Source organism: Gorilla gorilla, chromosome 6 (assembly GCF_029281585.2).
Source record: "Gorilla gorilla gorilla isolate KB3781 chromosome 6, NHGRI_mGorGor1-v2.1_pri, whole genome shotgun sequence".
Lineage (NCBI taxonomy): Eukaryota > Metazoa > Chordata > Mammalia > Primates > Hominidae > Gorilla > Gorilla gorilla.
Window position 1 is genome coordinate 97427332 of NC_073230.2, and position 20621 is coordinate 97447952.

The 20621-nt window shown below is 38.4% G+C and overlaps 2 long non-coding RNA genes across 3 annotated transcripts in view; one reads left to right on the forward strand and one right to left on the reverse strand.

Moving 5' to 3' along the window:
• Positions 1-20621, reverse strand: part of LOC129523608 (uncharacterized) — a 179167-nt gene that overhangs the window by 108693 nt on the left and 49853 nt on the right. The window lies entirely within an intron of this gene.
• On the forward strand, positions 14223-15667 carry LOC129523607 (uncharacterized). Its single transcript, XR_008667139.1, has 3 exons — positions 14223-14354; positions 14545-14714; positions 15279-15667. It is a non-coding gene; the product is annotated as an uncharacterized lncRNA (long non-coding RNA).

A 20621-nucleotide genomic window follows, 5' to 3' on the forward strand; every position in this document is an offset into this window, starting at 1 on the left:
GATTATGTAAATAGTTATGGAACCTCAAAGTTTGAGTTGGAAGAAAGCAGGAAAAAGAAGAGTTGCACATGTAGGGAAAGAAGTCTAGGATTTTTCTGTTCAGAATCTTTTAGCTAGGCAACTCCAAAAACTGCAGCTGGAACATTCTAGAATTAAATAGGTACTGGAAGTTGGACTAAATGAATCCATGTCGAAGGCTCAGCATGTGACTCAGACACAGTAAAATATTCCCATCGTTTTGTTCTTCAGAACATGATTCAAAGTCTACCACTTACGTTCTGTCTGTCATAGACAAGGAACTGAACTCAAACAGAGGAAATTATTGTTTGGGCTCTGCCACCAAAAGCTATGTATCTTTGAACAAATTACTATTCAACTTTGAAAACCCCTTCCATAAAACTGTTGGTCAGTGACCATCTCTCCAGAGAGAAGATCTTTAAGAGTGAATCTGTGGTAAGAGGAAGGTAAGAAGAGAGAGCAGTTTCTATTGCTATATTGCATTGTTCTACCTGGAATAGAGTCTCTCCAGTCCTCTGCTTGACTGGATTTAGGATGCTCAGGCTGAAGAATGAATTGCTTAATGGAGTTGGTAGCTTCTGTGGTCACTAGCCATCAGGTGTACAGAACTGTAGAATCACAGAATTGGAAGGTTCACTAGACGTCATCTGATACAAAAACATTTTCCTAATGAAAAGATGTCTCCACATTGACTGGTTGCAGTGGCTTATGCCTATAATCCCAGCCCTTTGGAAGGCCGAGATGGGAAGATGGCTTGAGCCCAGGAGTTCAAGGTTACAGTGAGCTATGATTGTGCCACTGCACTCTAGCCTAGATGAGAGAATGAGACCTGAAAAATAAAAATCTCTCCACAAGACCACTGAGTAGTGATGTCTGAAATGGTGGCTACCTGAACACAGGAATGGAGCTCTTGCCACCTTTCAAAGCAGCTTATTCTGTTCTGGGATGGCTGTAGATGTTATACCATTTCTATATTGAACTGACATCCACCACCTTTTTGTCTTGGATATACCCTCTTGAACCACAGAGAATAATATCTACAACATTCCTAAACTTCCCAATTTCCTTCAAATGTTCTTCATGTGGCATCCCCAGACCCTTTGCTTCCCTGGTCACCTTTTTAGTGCATACCTCATTTTGTTTCAATTCCTTGTGCATAATTTGAATCTAGCCCTTCTACTGGGCGAACAATGCAGATTTGTGGAAGTCTAGACTATGAAGCCAAGTGCTGTATTTGTCTTTTTCCACTAGCAACTTGTAAGGGCTGAAATGTTGTAGGTACCCCCACAATATTTATTGAATGAGTTGTTTTTGTTTGTTTGATTTTTTGAGACAGAGTCTTGCTCCATCACCCAGGCTGTAGTGCGGTGGTGCGATCTTGGCTCACTGCAACCTCAGCCTCCTGGGTTCAAGCAATTCTCATGCCTCAGGCTCCAGAGTAGCTGGAACTACAGATGCGCACCAGCACATCCAACTAATTTTTGTATTTTAGTAGAGACGGAGTTTCACCATGTTGGCCAGGCTGGTCTTGAACTCCTGGCCTTAAGCGATTCTCCTGCCTCTGCCTCCCAAAGTGCTGGGGTTACAGGTGTGAGCCACTGTACCCAGCCTAAATGAGTGAGTCTTTAACCTTCCCTCTGGTTGACTTGAGTAGAACTCCAAGGAATATGAAAGTCAATTCTCCTTCTAATAGATGGTAAATGAAGCCCTTTGGATTTGAATAAAGAGAATGGTTCTCTCTCTCTCTTTCTCTTGACTTCACTCTCTCTTGCTCTCTCCTGCTCTCCCTCTCTCTCTCTCTCTCATCCTCCCAGGAAGAGACAGATTAGACTTATTGGGAGGCTGGTAAGTTATGCTTTAATATGTTAAGCTAGGTGGAAACACCATTACTAGAAAATAATTTAGACCTTGGGCACGTTGGACTCAACATATGTTGTACTGATGTTTTCCAGTGCCTTGGTGATTCATACAACTTTCTGGGATCTTTTGATTAACAGAGAAAAAGTCATAAGATCAGCAAGAAGAGAAACTGTAGATTTGCCTCAACTCAACATGTTAAGTAATCACCTGACATCTACATAAGACCACCTCTTGGCACCTGGCTACACAAGCTGAAATGGGTAATTCACTAATTACTTGGGTGTGTACTCCTTTAAATGAGTTGTGGAGTGGGTGAATATTTGGGGGACTCCACTGGAGTGAAACACAGCTGTTGAATTATTTATGTTTGAATTATTTACGTTCACTTGAAAACCACAGAACACAAAAGTCCTGTGATTCCACCTCAGCATTTCCAGCCTCCATGGACAGATTTTGGCTGGTGCTTGAGATCCAGGTCCTGTCTCTAGCAGGCCCAATTGCAAGGTATGACTTAACTCTCTGTAAAGGGCTGTTGATTGGCAGGCACCTCTCTTTGAGGACAAGAAAATAATCTAATAGGATTTATTATTCCTCTGAATACTTCCAGTTTTAGTGCAATTAAATTAATGTGAACATATTTTTCTGTGGTGCTCTCTTGCACTAGGCTCTCGCATGCTGTGTGTGTGTGTGTGTGTGTGTGCATATGTGTGTGTGTGTGTGTTGGGGGGAGGGGGCATGTGCACTTTGTTTCATTTTATATTTTCATAAATAGCCAGGAGACTGAAGAGGGCATGGACAATCAGAACTCTAGTTCTTGGCAAGGAATTACAAAGTGAAGGAAATCAGCTTTAAAAGCTTTTTTGGCCCCTCACATTGTTACTAAGCAAAACCTAACAAGGATATCAGGAAGGAAAGGAGGCAGTATACTTTTCAAGGAAACTAACTTGAAACTATTTAGAGACATGCTATGTACAGTTTCTATTAAAACAAACAAACAAACAAACAAAAAAAGTTCTCAATACATTCCTTTCCTCCTAAGGTTTAAAATAATCCTTAAAGCCAATATAATTACAGCATTTACTTCCAGTCCACATCCATTTTGTGAGCCCTCTCCAATCTCAACCTTGCATATCCTTCATCCCTAGAAACCACCTCATTTTAACTGAAAAAATAAAAAAACTGTAAAACAAAAGCAAAGACTCGTAATGATATATGGCTTTAATTCATAGCAAAGACAAACAGTTCGTTACAGATGAGCATAAATTAAATGACTAACAACAAAATCTGTGCTTTACTTGATGATCCTGGGTTGACCTTTTCCTAAGATGTACTTCTGTTGTGGTCCCTGGGAAGAAATACCTATTGAGGGACAGGATTCTGACTGTAAAGAAATGATTATAATTCACAGAGCAGATTAAATATTCACAAACAAGCTATTCATTTCTCCTAAACTTCCCAGTCAAAACCCCACTAGACTATACTTTCACAACTCCTACATAAGGATTTCACTAACAGTTCAGGCTATCTTCTTTCCAGTTCCCACTGTACCTATTGCTGACTGTTGGAATCCTCCACCACTAAGCGTGGGCAGTCTGACTCACTCTAGGATCTGAGAATAAGGGCCTTCACATCGTGAAGTTCAACGCTTCTGAAAAATAAGGAACATTAGACAGTGTAACCACACCAGTTAAATAAAGACCCAAGGCAAAATCATGCTGGGGAAACCTTCCAGATTTTAGTGAGGACTTGCTGATTACAAGTTTTCTTTCTTTCTTTTTCTTTTTTTGTCTGAGACAGTCTTGCTCTGTTGCCCAGGCTGGAGTGCAGTGGCTCGATCTCAGCTCACTGCAACCTCTGCCCCCTGGGTTCAATGGATTCTCTTACCTCAGCCTCCCGAGTAGCTGGGACTACAGGTGCACACCACTGGCTAATTTTTGTATTTTTAGTAAAGATGGGGTTTCACCATGTTGGCCAGGCTGGTCTCAACCTCCTGACCTCAGGTGATCCACCTGTCTCAGCCTCCCAAAGTGCTGGGATTACAGGCATGAGCCACTGCACCTGGCCAGTTTTCATTTTTGCTTCTATTCACAAAAAGATTTAGTGTAAGGTATTTATTTATATGTGGCTTCTTGACCTTCTAAGTGATTACTGAAAAGTATGCAGTGTGAAGACCTTAATCCCAAACTCTCTCTCTCCACAGCATCAGATTATTACAATTTTGGGTGCTCAGAGGACAAGCAGAGGGCAGAGCACTCCAGTGTAATATTATTTACTTGTTTATAGGTCTGTCTTCCCCCACTCAGCAGGAAACTCTATCAAAGGCAAGAACTGTGCCCTTTGCATCTTTTTATCCCCACTGCCTTGTTTGATGCCTGGTACGCAGCCAATAAATATTTGTCAAATTAATCCGTGAAGGTAAATTGAAAGCACACCATTAGTGTTAATTGGCAAGACCTTCTGTGGGCAAGTAAATGTGCCCACTAAGCCCTGGTAACCACAGTGTCTTTTGAGGCCCAACATTAAGCCCTTTTTCAATTTTATTGCCAAGCACGGAGCCTAAGAAGGCCTCAGTTTGATTTCCATATTTGGATCATGCTGAGTGCAGACCCCAGTTCTATAATCCATTTCTTTCTGAGGCTGTTGGCATCTCTGGAGTTGGGAAGCAACATCTGCTTCAGTGAGCTGATTACCCAATGAGAAAAAAGAGGTAAAGGCCAGCGTTAGGTGGGGTCTGACTTAGCTTCAAAGCAGGCATATGGCATGTATCTTAATGAGAATTTGCATATTCAGGAAAGACACATCTGAAGGGCAAATTAACTGGTTCAAGACACAGCACATAAATACAATGCGGCTGATCAGATTGCCCCTAGTTGAGGGTGCGCTCTCTCGTAAAAGTCTTCCTATTTATTTTTCCCTTTCAGTTCCCACTGCATCACTCTGGTTGGTTCGCTGGTTTACCTCAACTCTGGATTACTGTAGTGGCTCTTCCTATGGTCTGTCTTTGCTGGATGTCTCTTTGTACCAAATCCTGCTCCTCAAACTAGAATGTTAATCTCTCTAAATCCAAGGCTCAAATACCAAGGCTTCATTTGCCTTGGTTTGCTCAGAAAGCTTGGCTCAAAATCAAGACTTTCATTTGCTAAAAAACCAGGGCTTCCCTTCTTTTCCTGGCGCTCAAGTATTTCCTTGAGGATCTGGTCTTAATCTGCATTTCCATGCTACCTCACTACCGAGTTCCAATCCATCTCTCCATCCCACCAGGCTGGTCCACTCATTCATGCAGGGCTTCCTGATTCCTTTCTGCTTTCTTTATTTGTCCTAATTGCATACAAAGTCCTATTTACATTGCTTCTGCCCACCTATTCAGGTTCAGTTCTCGTCTACTCCACAAAGCCTTCTGTTGTCATTCTAGTCATCACCAACAGTTCCTTATCTGAACAACTGTAGAACTATAGGACACTGGGAGGGAACTAATATGTATCTATGTTTTAAGAATCTTTTGGTTCAAACATTATTCAGTAGGATAAAAGCACGGGTTCTTTTGAAATTTCAATGTCAGCTCACAGACTTTCCAATGTGGGGACCTCCTGTGATGCAGAGAACACATCCCCAGTCTAATGAGATAAGACAAGTGTGCTCTGTCCACTTCATGTCTTTTGTCCCTTTTAAAAATAACAATGTATTAGAGTTATGTCTAGAGGAGTGAGCAGGACCAGTCAGAGAAAGGTTTTAGTTTTAAGACAATTCTACTCTGAAGCATGAGAAGATCCCAGTGAAAAAAAAAATTGTTGATTTGGATCTGAATGGTGACAGCTTGTGGGGTTGGCTGGTTAGAGTATAAGGCATAGTGGCAGAATGAAACTGAATTATCCAAGAAGAGGAGGGAATCCCAGGAAAGAAGGTGTTCCCAGGCATCCATACAAGGCAGAAACATAGAAACACAGCAGAAGGTGGCTTGTGGAGAATGAGCATGGCAACAAAATCTGCCCTATCTTTTGAACTCTATGTGGATTTCTGAGCAGTTATGAATTAGATTAAGTTATTTCTGGTGATGGACTGATCATGTATCCATTTGCAGGAGATGCAGAGAATAAGAGCAAGGATCCATCAGCCTGTAAGGGACTAGATCAAGGGGCCCTGCCAGGGAGATTCTCCTGTGGAAGTAGGAGGAGACCGTGGTGGTTGTGGTGGTGGTAGAGATGAATATGACATCAGGAGGAAATCTACCTGATTGGTTCATGTAGCCAACAGAAGGGAAGACCATTTATCTAATGTCAGCTACATACATTTTACTAACAATGCCTAGAATGAAACAGCTTCCAAAGTGCTAGATTTAAACCTAAAGACTGAAACCTGCCACTTATTCCACAAACACTCCTGGCAGTTATAATTTGTAAGACTTTGTTTTTTAGAACATGTTTTTCAAACATTTTTGGTTACCTGCGGTAAAAAATATCCTATACAGGCTGTTTCATGGAAAAAAATCACATTTACTGAGGATAAAATACAAGGCATTTTGATTTTTTTTCTAATTTGTTCTGGTCTTTTTTATTTAAAAAATGCTGGCCAAGACCTACTAAATTGACTTGATGACCCACTAATTTAAAAAACTACGTTAAAACAAGCAGGCCTGGCTGACCTCTAGACCAGAAGACAAGAGCTGAGAGAGACCCAGCAAACCCTGCTTCTGAGAGATTGCCAGGGGTACTATTAATGGAAGATTATAAAGGTCTCTTTTAACTTTTAAACTTTATCTTTTATTGCTTTGACCCTGTTGTTGCAGTAAAACTCCTTGAGAAACCACACAAGGATGGAATACTTGCTTAGAGACATGAGAGTAGCCTACAATCTAAGAATCTGTACTTCCTTCTACAGTTGTCTTTGGAAAAAGAATAGACATTCATGGCAGACCAAAGATCACTCTCTGAAGGTAGGACCATGTTTTTATATCTCCTTCAGCACCCAATATGGTGCCTCACATGAGGAAAATGCTCAATATAATGGTTAATTACATATTTTGAGATTCATACATCCTGGAAGAGCATCTTGCAACTTTTCACAGGTATTCCCCCTTTTAATAAACATGGACTCACATTGCTGACTATATAATCCCAGATTCTGATCCAGAACCTTTCACCTATCTATGCCTCCATTTATGATTACCTGCTCTAGAAGATGAATAGAAAAGGAAATGAGCATTTGTTTTTTAAAAACTATTAAGCTCCAGGCACATGGCAAAATGTATCTCATTTAAATCATGCACCAATTTTATGAGATAGGCATTATTTAAGTAACCAGTTAAGATAAAGTAACCAGAGTGGTATGAGGTTAAAAGACTTGACCAAGGCCACAGAGCTAGGACATGGCAGAGCCAGGACTTGAATTGCCACATCTGGATGATTCTGAAGGCTACATGCTTCGCATGCCTTCAGAGTGGGTCTTACATGGAAGTAGGCCTTTCAGAGCTTCCTAGAATGGATACTAATCTGGGCGCAAGTGTTAGCTCTTTCAAAACTCTCTTTGTATTGATCAGCCTCTTTGGATCTCAGTTTTTTCACATGATCTGAAATGTGAATCATGCCCTTCTCACAACAGAACAACTGTGAAGATGAAATGAAGTAATAATTTATATGAATTATAAAGAAAGACCATTTTATAAATGTGAGATGCCATGTAATGCCTTGACTTCCTTGACTTACTATAAGGGGTAAGGATAAATGTGATAACTTTTTAAATTACTTGGCATCCTACCTGAAAAATTATATATGCTCAATAAGTGTTCATTTTCTTTTCTTCTTCCTTAAGGTGTTGTGTGAGAAATCCACATAGGAGCAACCCAAGAAAACCATGCAGGTAAATGCTAGCCTGGAAAGACAGAGGGAAAACATGCCAAGTGGAGCCCACCAGAAGGACAGCAGTCAGAGCTCAAGAGCCCAGCTTTAAAAGGCATGTGTTCACTGATGTGCTTTAAAATCTGTAATAAAATGCAGTATACTCTGGTAGTGAGGAAGAGTTGAGGCGCCTGGAGAACTGGAAGACTATTTGAAGAAGATGATGATACCTACTGATCACGTGAGTCAAGACTTTGGAGTCTTGTCTGCAGATTACATGAGTGGCCTCCAATGGTGAAGATTTGAATTCAAGGTTGCCAAGCAACAATTTCAGAAGGGGCCTCCTTGCCTTTAGAAAAGAAATGGGAAACTGGCTCAAGCTGCCTTTATATCTATCTGTCTTGGGTAGCCTCAGCAGTATGCATTAGCTTGGGGGAGGAGTAAGAAAATAGGAGATAGTTTTATTCCTATTTGAATTAACCCATTTATGCCAGAGGTCTCAAATTTTTTGTGTGTGAAAAATCAGACCTTGGCAATGACCTTGAGCAGTAGGATATAAATAACTCCCACAAGCTTAGCATTCCAATAATGGAACACTAGGCATACATGAGTTAAGGTTCATTAATATTTAACTGCTTTCCAGTGTCTGTGTCAGTAGGTATCATCAGCTTCTTCAAATAGACTTCCAGTTCTCCAAGAGCCTCAACTCTTCCTTACTACCAGTGTATACTATACTTTATTACAGATTTTAAAATTAGATTCTCCTGATCACCTGGAAGTCAGAGGAACCAGGGAACAAGGACTTGCTTTTTAAAATCCTCTTTCTTTTCCAGCATTTCTGCCCTAGCTGCTGGATTTCCAAGCTAATCACCTACAAGTTACACTTCTTTTTCCTGTCACTTCATCTCACATGCATTTCGTGGGCATCTTACTCTATTTATGCGGCTTTGTCCCCCAATGTATAGGGAAGCTCTGCTTGAGGGTGTTGCTAAAGAAAATTCCCAGCCGTAGCTCACAGGAAACAGGAGAGAAGGAATCTTCAAGTCACTGCCAAGGCCCAATTTCAGGATGGATAAAAAGATCATTTTCCTGGTGTTGGTGACTTGGATCTTCTGCCACTGAAAATGTCATGGGCAAGGCTAGGAAGATCTTAAGGTAGTTCTCAGGGTTGTGAAAATCAAGTGGGCTACTAGAAGTAAACATGCTTTATAAATTATGAAATGTTTCACAAATGCAAGGGAGTATTTGTGTCAGAGGCTGGAGGGCCTAAGATTCACCTCTCCTCCCTTCCGTGTTCTGACTGATAGAGAATAGGTATAAAGATAACAGGCCAAAGGGAAGAAGTATAGACTTTGCTATGGGTAGAGAAAATACCCACATCCCTCAAAATGCAGAGTCTACTAACATCTGGATTAGAGAACACAGCTTGGAACTGAGGCCAACATGAAATCTTTCTAATACGCTCCTGAACCCAAGCCATAGTATCTCCCTTACAGGTTGACTGCATCTGAGAAACAGGCTCCAAATCCATTTACCCAATTAGCTGTGGGCCTGGGAGTGGAAAGGAGCTCAACAGCTGTGGTACCCAGATGGCTCACAGCTAAAACCAGAACCCATGGACTACATAAGCCTTGACCAGTCAGCCCACTCTTTCTCCAACTGGGAGGAGAGAATTAGATGAGTAAAGAGAGAGGCCCCCAACAATACCCAAGGGAAGAGAGGTCAGAATGCCAATGGAAATGGGGTTGGCGGGGGATAAATTTCTCTCTTTCTCAATACTTCCTGTGGGGGATGATGATATCATAATTTAAATTTCCTGTGCAAAGCAAAGAAACTCATAATTATTTTGGGTAACTGACTTCTCTTTTCCATCCTGGTCTTTCAGTTTCCCTCCCTATATTTGGTTCACTGTGAGTAGTTAGGAACTGTGTTGTCAGCAAAAGCCCAAATTCAGAATCAAGGGTAATAAAGGAGACCAAGAAGCTCCTGATGAATGAGTTAAAAGCAAGAGAAGAATGCATTTCAACAAGTTGTTTGAGAGAGTTATGCTTACTCAATACACATCTGCTTACAGTAACAACATATATGTAGAGTTATTTCAAAACCTCATTCTTGAAATTCATGTTAAAAATAATTTTGTTATGGACTTACATTTAATAGCTGTAACCCCTTTTTCCTATTGAAACAATTGTTTTTGTAACAGATTTTCTCAGGAAGGCAATTATCATATTGTAAAATACAGACTATAATTTTTCTCCAAATATCTGCTAAGTATCTGGCATATGCTGCACAACATGAGATATCCAGAATTGAATAAGATATGATGCATTTTCTAAGGAGCCACTACAAGAGGCAATGAAAACAATAATAATATAAAATGAGTTAGATGTATAGAGTTATAATCAAACTGGAACTGAATACGTGCTCAGAGTGGGATCTATATATATAGTAATAGAGCGATTACTAGCTTGAGGAGCAGGGATGGGGAGAACTTTGGAAAGAGAGAAAAACTCAGGAAGGACTTTAGGGAGGAGGTGGCATTTTAACTGAGTCTTTGAAAGGTGGGTATTATTTAGACAATATAGAGGAAAGATAAGATGTAACAGACAAAGGGAGTAGTGAGAGAAAGACACTGGGTAGGTTGCAGATTAGAAAGAGAGCATAGCTACCGTTGACTAGATTACAGTGCTTGCCAAAGGGAGCAATGATAAAGAGAAAGCTGATTAGAGACGAAATAGAGGAGAGCTCTTCACGGCAGGCAAGGGATTTTGAATTCTGTTCTCCATGGTAGTGGGCCTTTATAACAAAGCCATGAGCAAACTGCAGGATGTCCTACCTGTTTGGTATGTATGAACCTTGGCTTTGTCTTCCAAAGAACTGGAGGTGGAGGGGGAGGCTATTTGGGAGGCTGTTCTAGTTTTCCAGCAGAAGTTGTTATTTGCCTGAGCTAGGACGGTGGCTGTGGGAACTGCAAGGAGAGGAAGAATGGCAAATGTCTTGCTCAGAAAGAACCGATGGCATTTGATATACTTGATATTAACCTAGTGACATCCAGGCCCGCTTGCTTTAACAGAGATTCCCCTCATCTTTGTAATTTGTATTTTTTTTAAATGAAGAATAAATATAAAATCATTTAGGTAAATACCAGCTGTCTTCAATCCACTGATTTCCAAGCACTGCCCCATTTTCAGAACTCAACAACACCTGAGCAACTTGCCCATGAGCTTCAAACCTGGTTCACCACGTCAGCTTGCTGTCCCTTTTTCATTTCTTTCATACATAGAGCTGCCATGTATGATTTCCTTTGCACAAAGGGTTCCATAGCTATAGAATAGTTTGAAAATCATAACTCATCCAAACTTTATAGATGAAGGGACTGGAAGGATACTGCAATTTCTGGACTCCAGGTCAGATCACAAAAGAAATAGATAATAAATCCCCTTTTCAATATGCTGAATTCCCAATTTCTCTTTCAATGTTGTAACCCTGCTGTGTCATTATTATTCTGTTTTTCATCCTGGCACAATATTAACATCAGAGCTTGATTATAGATTTATCAGTATTCAGATGTGGAAAAATCAATCATTTACAAAAAGAACACCAGTGTTAGATGAAAAGCTGCAGAGCCACTTCTGTGGAAAAGAAGTAGAGATTCTTGCCTGGGTGTTCTCTCTCTTGTTTCATAATTGCTGTGTAGTACCATTTTACTCAAATAGCTAATATTTCATTAACAACTCACATTATAGAGTCAGATTATTATGGATTTTCTGTTTGTGACAGGAAAGTTTGTTTTTCTTAACCAAAATAATTACAAGCCACGAATCCTCATGAGGGTAGAGGTTGTTGACATAATAAAAAAGATAACTTAGAAATCCAAAAATGGGTCTGAAGGGTCAAAGTGAAAAGATAAGTAAAATGTGTTTTCCTTTTAATAAACTCATACTCCCTGAAGACATCTGAGAAATGCTAATAATAGCATACAAATTATTAAATTTCTAAACAAGATTAATGGAGTGCAGCCTTGGCAAAATTTAGTTGCACTCTCTTGGTATGCCTCACATTTTGTGATGACTCTATTGTGTGCTTTCTCTCTACTCCTCACATTGTACCAGAGCTTCTGAAACCCTAAGGTGTGCACAGATCACAGATCGGCTGGACAATTACAACAGGAATGCAGATTCTCATTCAGTATGTCTGAGATGAGCCTGGGATGCAGGTGATGTTGATGGTTCAGGAACTATACTTTGAGTAGCAAGGCTACACATACTGCTCTGCTCTGACCCTGTGGAGTCTGGCCACCTTTACAGGGTTTCCTATATCAATACTGCAAACAATTTTTTTCTCAAACAGTGCTCCCTGATATTCTAGGGAACAGTGGGAATTGCTAAAGAGATAGGGTAAGGTCCAGAAGTAGACTCACACAAATACAGCCAGGATACTACCACTCTGGTAGAGCAGTTCCATTTTTATGGGTTTGACATACAGGCTGACCAACATGGAGAAATCCCGTCTCTACTAAAAATACAAAATTATCTGGGTATGGTGATGTATGCCTGTAACCCCAGCTACTCAGGAGGCTGAGGCAAGAGAATCCCCTGAACCCAGGAGGCGGAGGTTGCGGTGAGCCGAGATTGTGCCATCGCACTCCAGCCTGGGCAACAAGAGCGAAACTCCATCTCAAAAAAAAAAAAAAAAATGAAGACGCTCCAATGCTTAAAAAGGAAAAAAAAAAAAAATCTGAAAATGACAGCTCTAGGCTTTTCCGTCTTCTCTTCATCAAGGAAAGCTATTGCTTGCTGAGAACTTACAGTATGCCAGTCCTACACAAAAGGATTGCCCAAAGTCACACATTTGAGAAGACAAGCTAGGGTCCTAGAGCTGTCTGATTTTACCTAAAGCCTAGGTTGTTCCACATGCACCATTCTTCCTTCCTGTCCTGTTTCTATGCTATGTCCTAGCCTCAGGGGTCTAATACTCTGCTTTCTCTGGTGAGAGTGAGTAACATGAGAAACTATTCAGTATTTGCTAATGGATTCTGTAAAGAGAGTGGGAATAAAAGGTCAATATACATGTATCAATATATTTCTATATATAGAAGCAATGAAAACTGGAAACTAAAATTTAAAAATATATACCATTTAAAATAGTTCTAAAAATGAAATAGTTATAAATCTAGCAACTGTAACTGTATAATAACCATAACTAACATGCTATATTTGCTACATGTTCAATTACAAAATGCTAATGAAAGAAATCAAAGAAGATCTAAATAAATGGAGAGACATACAGTGTTCATTGTTTGGAAGACTTAACATAATAAAGATGCCAATTCTCCCAAAGTGAGCTATAGTTTTAAGCAATACCAATCAAAACCCCAGCAATTTTTTTTTTGTAGATATAAACAAGTTGGCGCTAAAATTTATATGGGAGAAAAGAAATTAGAAAAACTAAAATAATTTTGAAAAAAGAATGTTGGAGTTCTTTAAGTATAAGTAAAATTTTTAGGACTTACTATAAAGTTACAGTAATCAAAACAGTGGAATGGAATTAGTGAAGAGCTAACAAGTGGATCAGAACAAAATAGAGTCCATAAATAGACTTATACAAACATGGCCATTTGATCTCTGACAAAGGCAGTTGACAAAAACCATTCAATGAAGAAAGAATATTCTTTTCATCAATGGTTTTGGAACAATTTATCTTTTTATGTAAAAACATGAATTTGACCTAAATTTCACACTTTATGCAAAGATTAACTCAAAATAGAGCCTAGCTCTAAATATAAAACATGAAACTACAAAACTTTAAGAAGAAAACATAAGAGAAAATCTTTATGACCTGGGGTTAGATGATGAGCCCAAATGACACCAAAAATGCCATCCATAAAATAAAAACTGGATATATTAGTCTTCATCAAAATTAAAAATTTTTGCTCTGTTAAGGACATGGTCAAAAGAATGAAAAAATAAGCCACAGACTAGGAGGAAATACTGCAAATTACATATCTTACAAAGGTCTTGTATCAGTATATATAAAGACCTCTCAAAACTCAATAAAAAGACAACAACAACAACATTTACAAATGGGCAAAGGGCTTGAACAGACACTTCACCAAAGAGGATATAAGTATGGCAAATAAGCACATGAAAAGATATTCAACATTATTAGCTATTAGGGAAATACAAATTAAAACCATGATTCAATACTGCTACATACCTACTAGAATAACTAAAATAAAAATACTAATAATACCAAGTGCTGACCAGGATATAGAGCAACTAAAACTCCCATACATTGCTGGCATAAATGCAAAGTGATATAACTACTTTGGAAAGTGGTTTGGCAGTTTCCTATAAAGTTAACATATGCTTACTAGTGATCCAGCTCTCCCACTCCTGAATGTTCATCCCAGAGAAATAAAAATTTATGTTTCCACAAAAAGCTGAATATGAAAGTTCATAGTAGCTTTACCAGTAAAACCATCTAAATGTTCTGTTGCTTAACAGGTGAATGGTTAAACAAATTGTGGTACATTCCTACAATGAAATACTACTCAGCAATAAGAAGGAATAGACTGTTGATACGTTCAACAAGTTGGGTGAATCTCAAAGACACTATGCTGAGTAAAAGAAGCCATCTCAAAAGGTTATTTATTCTATAATCCCATTTACATGACAAAACTATAGTAATGGAGAACAGATCAGTGGTTGCTAGGGGCTGGAGGAGGGGGAAGTTGTGACTGTAGAATGACAGCATGGAGGAGATTTTGGGGTGTGATGCATGTGTGCTTTTTATGGTGGTAATTACATATATCTACATGTTTTGAAATTCACAGGGCTGCATACCAAAAGGAACAAAAGCACAAAACAAACAAACAAACAAACAAACAAGCAGATGATGGTGGAAACTATCTTCAAAACTTCCCTGTTCTGGTAAAGACGTTTTCAGAGCTCAAACTAGTCCTGCTGAAAATATTTTTTAAAATATGAAAGCATAGCGGAAAATGTAAGTATTTTGTTCTTTGGGATTTTTCTATTCTAATTATGCAAGTAAATTGATGTAGAAAAGCAAGTCTCCTTTAGTTGGTTTGTGAGTACAGATGAGTGTTTTAACACCCAGATTTGCAGGGGGTAGAGGAACTGAAAGAACTGAGAGTGTTCGTGGCTGGTCCATCCAGACCAACAGGGGACAGAATGTGTTACTCTAATGACTAGAAATTTTGTAGATGAGCAAAAGGCATTCTAATCATCAATTACTGTTTATAATACCTATATCCTCTTCCATTAGTCTTATCTGTCAATGTTAATGAGTCAATATAGGTAAGATTATGATCATTTCATGTGAATACTTTAACAAAAAGTAATATATTTAAGGACTAAAATTAGGTTGTCAGTTCATTCTATTCCTCTGGTATCCCAAAACTGAGGAGGTGGAGGCTTAGCAATTTGATACTACTGTCCTTAGTGTTAACTGTGAAATTGTAGGTATAACAAACGTCTAGGTCAGGAGTTAGCAAACTACAGTTCTGTGGCCCACAAGCTAAGAATGTCTTTCTATATTTTTAAACAGTTGTATGAAAAAGAAAAAAGAAAAAGGAGGAGGAGGAGGAAGAAGAAGAAAGAAGAAAAAGGAGAGGAAGAAGAAGAAGGAGGAGGAGAAGAACAAGAGGAGGAGGAGGAGGAAATGGCAGAGACAATGTATGTCCCAGAAAGCCTAAAATGTGTACTGTTTGTCCGTTTATAGAAAAAGTGTGCCAATCCCTACTCTGTTCCCAATTTTAAAAACAAATAAATAAAAAGAAAAACAAGCAAGTCTCTCAGCCAAGAAAGAATCGATGGGAACTTTTTCAACTTTATAAAGTGGATCTACAAAACTACAACTAACACTAACGTCACACCTAATGGTGAAAGTCTGAATGTTTTCCCTCTAAGACTAGGAAAAGGTGGCATGGATGTCCACTCTCCCTACTCTATTCAGCATTGTATCAAAAGTTCTTGTCAGTGAAATAAGACAAGAAAACAATAAATGGCATCCATATTGGAAAAGAATTAACACCGTCTTTATTTGCAGATGACATTATAATCTAAATAGAAAATCTTATGGAATCTGCTAAAAAGCTAATAGAACCAATAAGCGAGTTTAGCATAGTTACAAGACGCAACATATAAAAATTAATTATATTTCAAAATACTAGCAACGAACAATTAAACTTTCCTTTTAAAATTTTCAACAACATCAAGACATGAACCACTGGGGGATAAACCCCATGAAACATGGCAGAAAAAAATTAAGGAAGATCCAAATAAATTGAGAGAGATACCCTTTTCATGAACTATAGGAATAAATATTATTGAAATACTAATTTTACCTAAATTGATGTACAGATTCAAGGCAATACAACCGAAATCTGAGCAGACTCTTGGACAACTTGAAATTGCTCATACATTTTTATGGAAATGTGAAGGGCCTAGAATAGCCAAAACATCTTTAAAGAAAAGACAAAGTTAGAGGACGTACACTACCTGTTTAAAAGCATAAAGGCAAACAAGGAGAGGTAATGGCCCTCATTGTATTTTTTGATGGTGAAGATAAATTGAAATATGTTTTTCAGCTCTCATATTGCATTTTTAGACACACACAGCAAATGGTGGGTGATGTTTATAAATATCATACTATTTGAGAAAATGTCAAAGTAACTGGGAGTATTTAGCCTGGAGAGAAAAAGAGGGGTTTGTTAAGGAGGCCAGATTACTATGTCAAATAATATGAAGGGCTGTTATAATAGGAGAGATATTTGAGCTATTCTGTGTAGCTTCTGAAGGAAGAGCCTGAACATACAGAAGGCAAAGGCAGACTTGGCTCAGAATAAGGATAAACTTTCTGGAAGCCACCTGTCATGTATGATATGTTGAAACTAGATTACTGTTTCTAAAAGTGTAGTCTGAAGTCTATTTGCATCATAATCTTAGAGAGGTTGTTTAAAATTTAGATTCCTGGGTCATAATATGAACCATTAATTTTAATCTCTGGGAATGGGACCCAGGTATCTGCACTTTAAAAACCTTTGCAGACGAGTTGTGTATTCATTAGATTTGGAAATTGCTGGTTGAGATGACTGACAGGGATTCTTTTGAATTCAAAGAATCTCTAATTCTCCTTTTCCTTTCCTAAAGGTCTCCTTTAATTCATTTTGTTGGGTAAATACGACAGTCTTTCTATAGTTTGCATTTAATTCTTTGTTCCAAACAACTCCATGGCAAATTAAACTTCATAGCATAAACTTTGGGAAATGTTTAATAACGGATGACTCAATGTGTTTTCAGGTGTGATTGTTATCATGGTAGAGCATCAAAATTGCTTACCGATTGCTCTCTTTGCTTTAATGTCAGGATTTTAGCAACGCATGGACCAACTGTAGTCTAATGTGTAGAAAGAAACATCAAAGTGATAGCCCCACCACAGGGTACATTATGGCCACGACATAGACTGCATGTACTGTGTTGTTGACCCCACGACATAGACTGTACTGGGTTGTTGACTCAGCCTTTTTCTAAAGTCACGATGTTACAGGAAAGGGGTCCTGATCCAGACCCAAGAGAAGGTTCTTGGATCTCGTGCAAGAAAGAATTCAGGGCAAGTTTATTAAGAAAGTAAACAAATAAAAGAATGGCTACTCTATAGAGCAGTCCTGAGGGCTGCTGGTTGCCCATTTTTATGGTTACTTCTTGATGATATGCTAAACAAGAAGTGGATTATTCATGCCTCCCCTCTTCAGACCATATAGGGTAACTTCCTGACGTTGCCATGGCATTTGTAAACTGTCATGGCGTTGGTGGGAGTGTAGCAGTGAGGACAACCAGAGGTCACTCTCGTCGCCATTTTGGTTTTGGTGGGTTTTGGCCGGCGCCTTTACTGCAACCTGTTTTATTGGCAAGGTCTTTATGACCTGTATTTTTTGCTGACCTCCTATCTCATCCTGTGACTTAGAATGCCTTAACCGTCTGGGAATGCAGCCCAGTAGGTTTCAGCCTTATTTTACCCAGCTCCTATTTAAGATAAAGTTGCTCTGGTTCACACGCCACTGACAACAACTCTTGGCTAGAGAAACCTGCAAAGGAGATCTCTAAATACGGTCCATGAACTAGGGATTACAGTCATAAAAACAGTAACATTTTAATTTTCAAATTTAAAAAGAAACAAACAATTATCACCTGAAATCCAAATATAGACTCATGGCAGGAAGAAACATACCATTTAGCTACATTGCATATACAATTAAATACCTTATAAACATCATTTAAACCATCTCCATCATCACAGCATTCCTGAGTATATAACAGCAGCAGGAAGGATAGGAGCTCTTCCACAAAAAAAAGCAGGGAACAACTTTGCCAATTAACTCAATATTATATACACTTTAAATAGCAAATGCATGCGTATCTAAGATTGTTAGGTCTCTGGATGAATTGGTTCTTTCTATCATTATGAATTGGACTTCCTTATCTCTCGTAATACTCTTTGTCCTGAAGTCAATTTTGTCTGATATTAATTTGGTTTTACTGGCTTTCTTACATTTAGTGCATGCATGGTATGTATTTTTCAAGCCTTTAAGTTTCAACTTCTGTCTTTATACTTAAAGTATCTCTCCTGTAAATAGCATATAGTTGGGTTTTAGTTGTTGTTATTGCTTTTTTTTCCAGTCTGACAATCTCTGCCTATTAATTGGAATAGTTAATTCATTCACATTTCATCTAATTATCAATATGACTGGGTTTAAGTCTATCATCTTTCTATCTGTTTTTTATTGGTCCTCTTTGTTCTTTTGTCTTGTGTGTGTGTGTGTGTGTGTGTGTGTGTGTGTGTGTGTGTGTGTGTGTGAATCAAATAATTTTTAGTATTTCATTCTCTTTTCTTTGTTGGCTTCTTATCTATACCTATTTGTATCTTTTCCTAGGAATTAATATTAGCCTATCACAGTCTATGTTGAATTAATATTGCATTACTTCATGGATAATGTAAGTACCCCGCAACACAGTACAATTCTATTTATACCTTGGCCCTTTTTTTGTGCTATTGTTGTCACATATTTTACTACTACTTATGTTATAACCCTCCATAACATATCGTTTGTTTTAACTAACAAACTTAGAAAAAATAGTATTTTATAATTACCCACATATTTACCATTTCCAGTGCTCCTCCTTCTTTCCCATAGATCTGAATTTCCAACTGATATCATTTCCCCTTTGAAGAACTTTTAGCATTTTTAGATTTAAACTTTTTTAAAATGTAAAATCTTTAGCATTTTTTTGTAGTCAATTCTCCTGGTGCAAATATTCTCAGCTTTTGTCTGCTTGAGAATGTCTTTATTTTGCTTTAATATTTACAAATATTTCACTGGATATAACATTCTAAATGATGAGATTTTTGTTTGTTTGTTTGTTTGTTTTTTGAGACAGAGTCTCACTCTGTCGCCCAGGCTGGAGTGCAGTGGCACAATCTTGGCTCACTACAGCCTCTGCCTCCTGGGTTCAAGAGATTTCCTTGCCTCAGCCTCCTGAGTAGCTGGGACTATAGGCACGTGCCACCACGCCTGGCTAATTTTTTTGTATTTTTAGTAGAGACAGGGTTTCACCATGTAAGCCAGGCTGATCTCAAACTCCTGACCTCAAGTGATCCACCCACCTTGGCCTTCCAAAGTGCTGGGATTACAGGCGTGAGCCACCACGTCTGGTCTAGATGATGAGCTTTTAAAAGCTGTCATTCCATTGTCTCCTGGCTTTCATTGCATTTGACGTCAACAGTTATTCTAATTATTGTCCCTGTATTTAATGTGTCTTTTTTCTCTGGCTGTGTTGATTCTTTTTTCTTTGTCATTGGTTTTCAGTAGTTTGTCTGTGATGTCTAATATAATTGCATTGTAGAAAGAAAATGTGGTTGTGTTATTGATTCTTTAGAATTTCTTGGGACTTCTTTTGTGGTCTGATATGTGGTCAGTGTTTTCTATGTGTGCTTGAAAGTAATGTAAATTCTCTATTTCAGGAATACATATTCCCATATAGGTCTCTTTAATCTGGCTTGTTAATTATGGTGTTTAAAATGTCTATATCCTTATCAATATTTGATCAGGTTCTGAAAGAGGCATGCAAAAATATCTTCTATTAAGGTAGATTTGTCCAATTTATTTGATAAGCTAGGAGTCTATTTTGTTAGGAACATACAGACTCAGCATTGCTATTGATACCCTGTGAATTAATCTTTAGTCGTTGAATCATGACCTTCTTTATTCCAAATTAAACTTTTATGCCTTAATATTGCTTTCCTTGCAATGTCAGTCTTTATCTGTTTTGTCTTTTTCCATACCTTTCAACCATTAAGCATTATCATGTTTTAGGTATCCCTCTTAAAAACTGCACATAGATGAATTTTATTTTCTAAAAATAATCTGAGGGTCTCCATTTTTGAACACACTACTTTAATCTGTTCACATTTACTGAGATTACTGATATATCTACACTTTTTCTACTATATGTTTTTTGTGTTTATTATGCCTTTTCTTAGCTTATTTTTCTCTTTCCTGCTCCTTATTACAGCAATCTAGTGTTCTTCCTTTTTTAAAAACTTTTATTTTAGGTTCAGGGGCACATGTGCAGGTTTGTTATATAGGCCCACTCGTGTCACCAGGGTTTGTTGTACAGATTATTTCATCATCCTGGTACTAGGCCTAGTACCCAATAGTTATTTTTTCTGATCCTCTCCCTCCCCCCACCCTGCCCCCAACAGGCCTCAGTGTGTTGCTCCTGCTAATGTGTCCATGTGTTCTCATCATTCAGCTCCACTTATAAGTGAGAACACGCAGTGTTTGGTTTTCTGTTTCTGTGTTAGTTTGCTATGGATAATGACCTCAGTTCC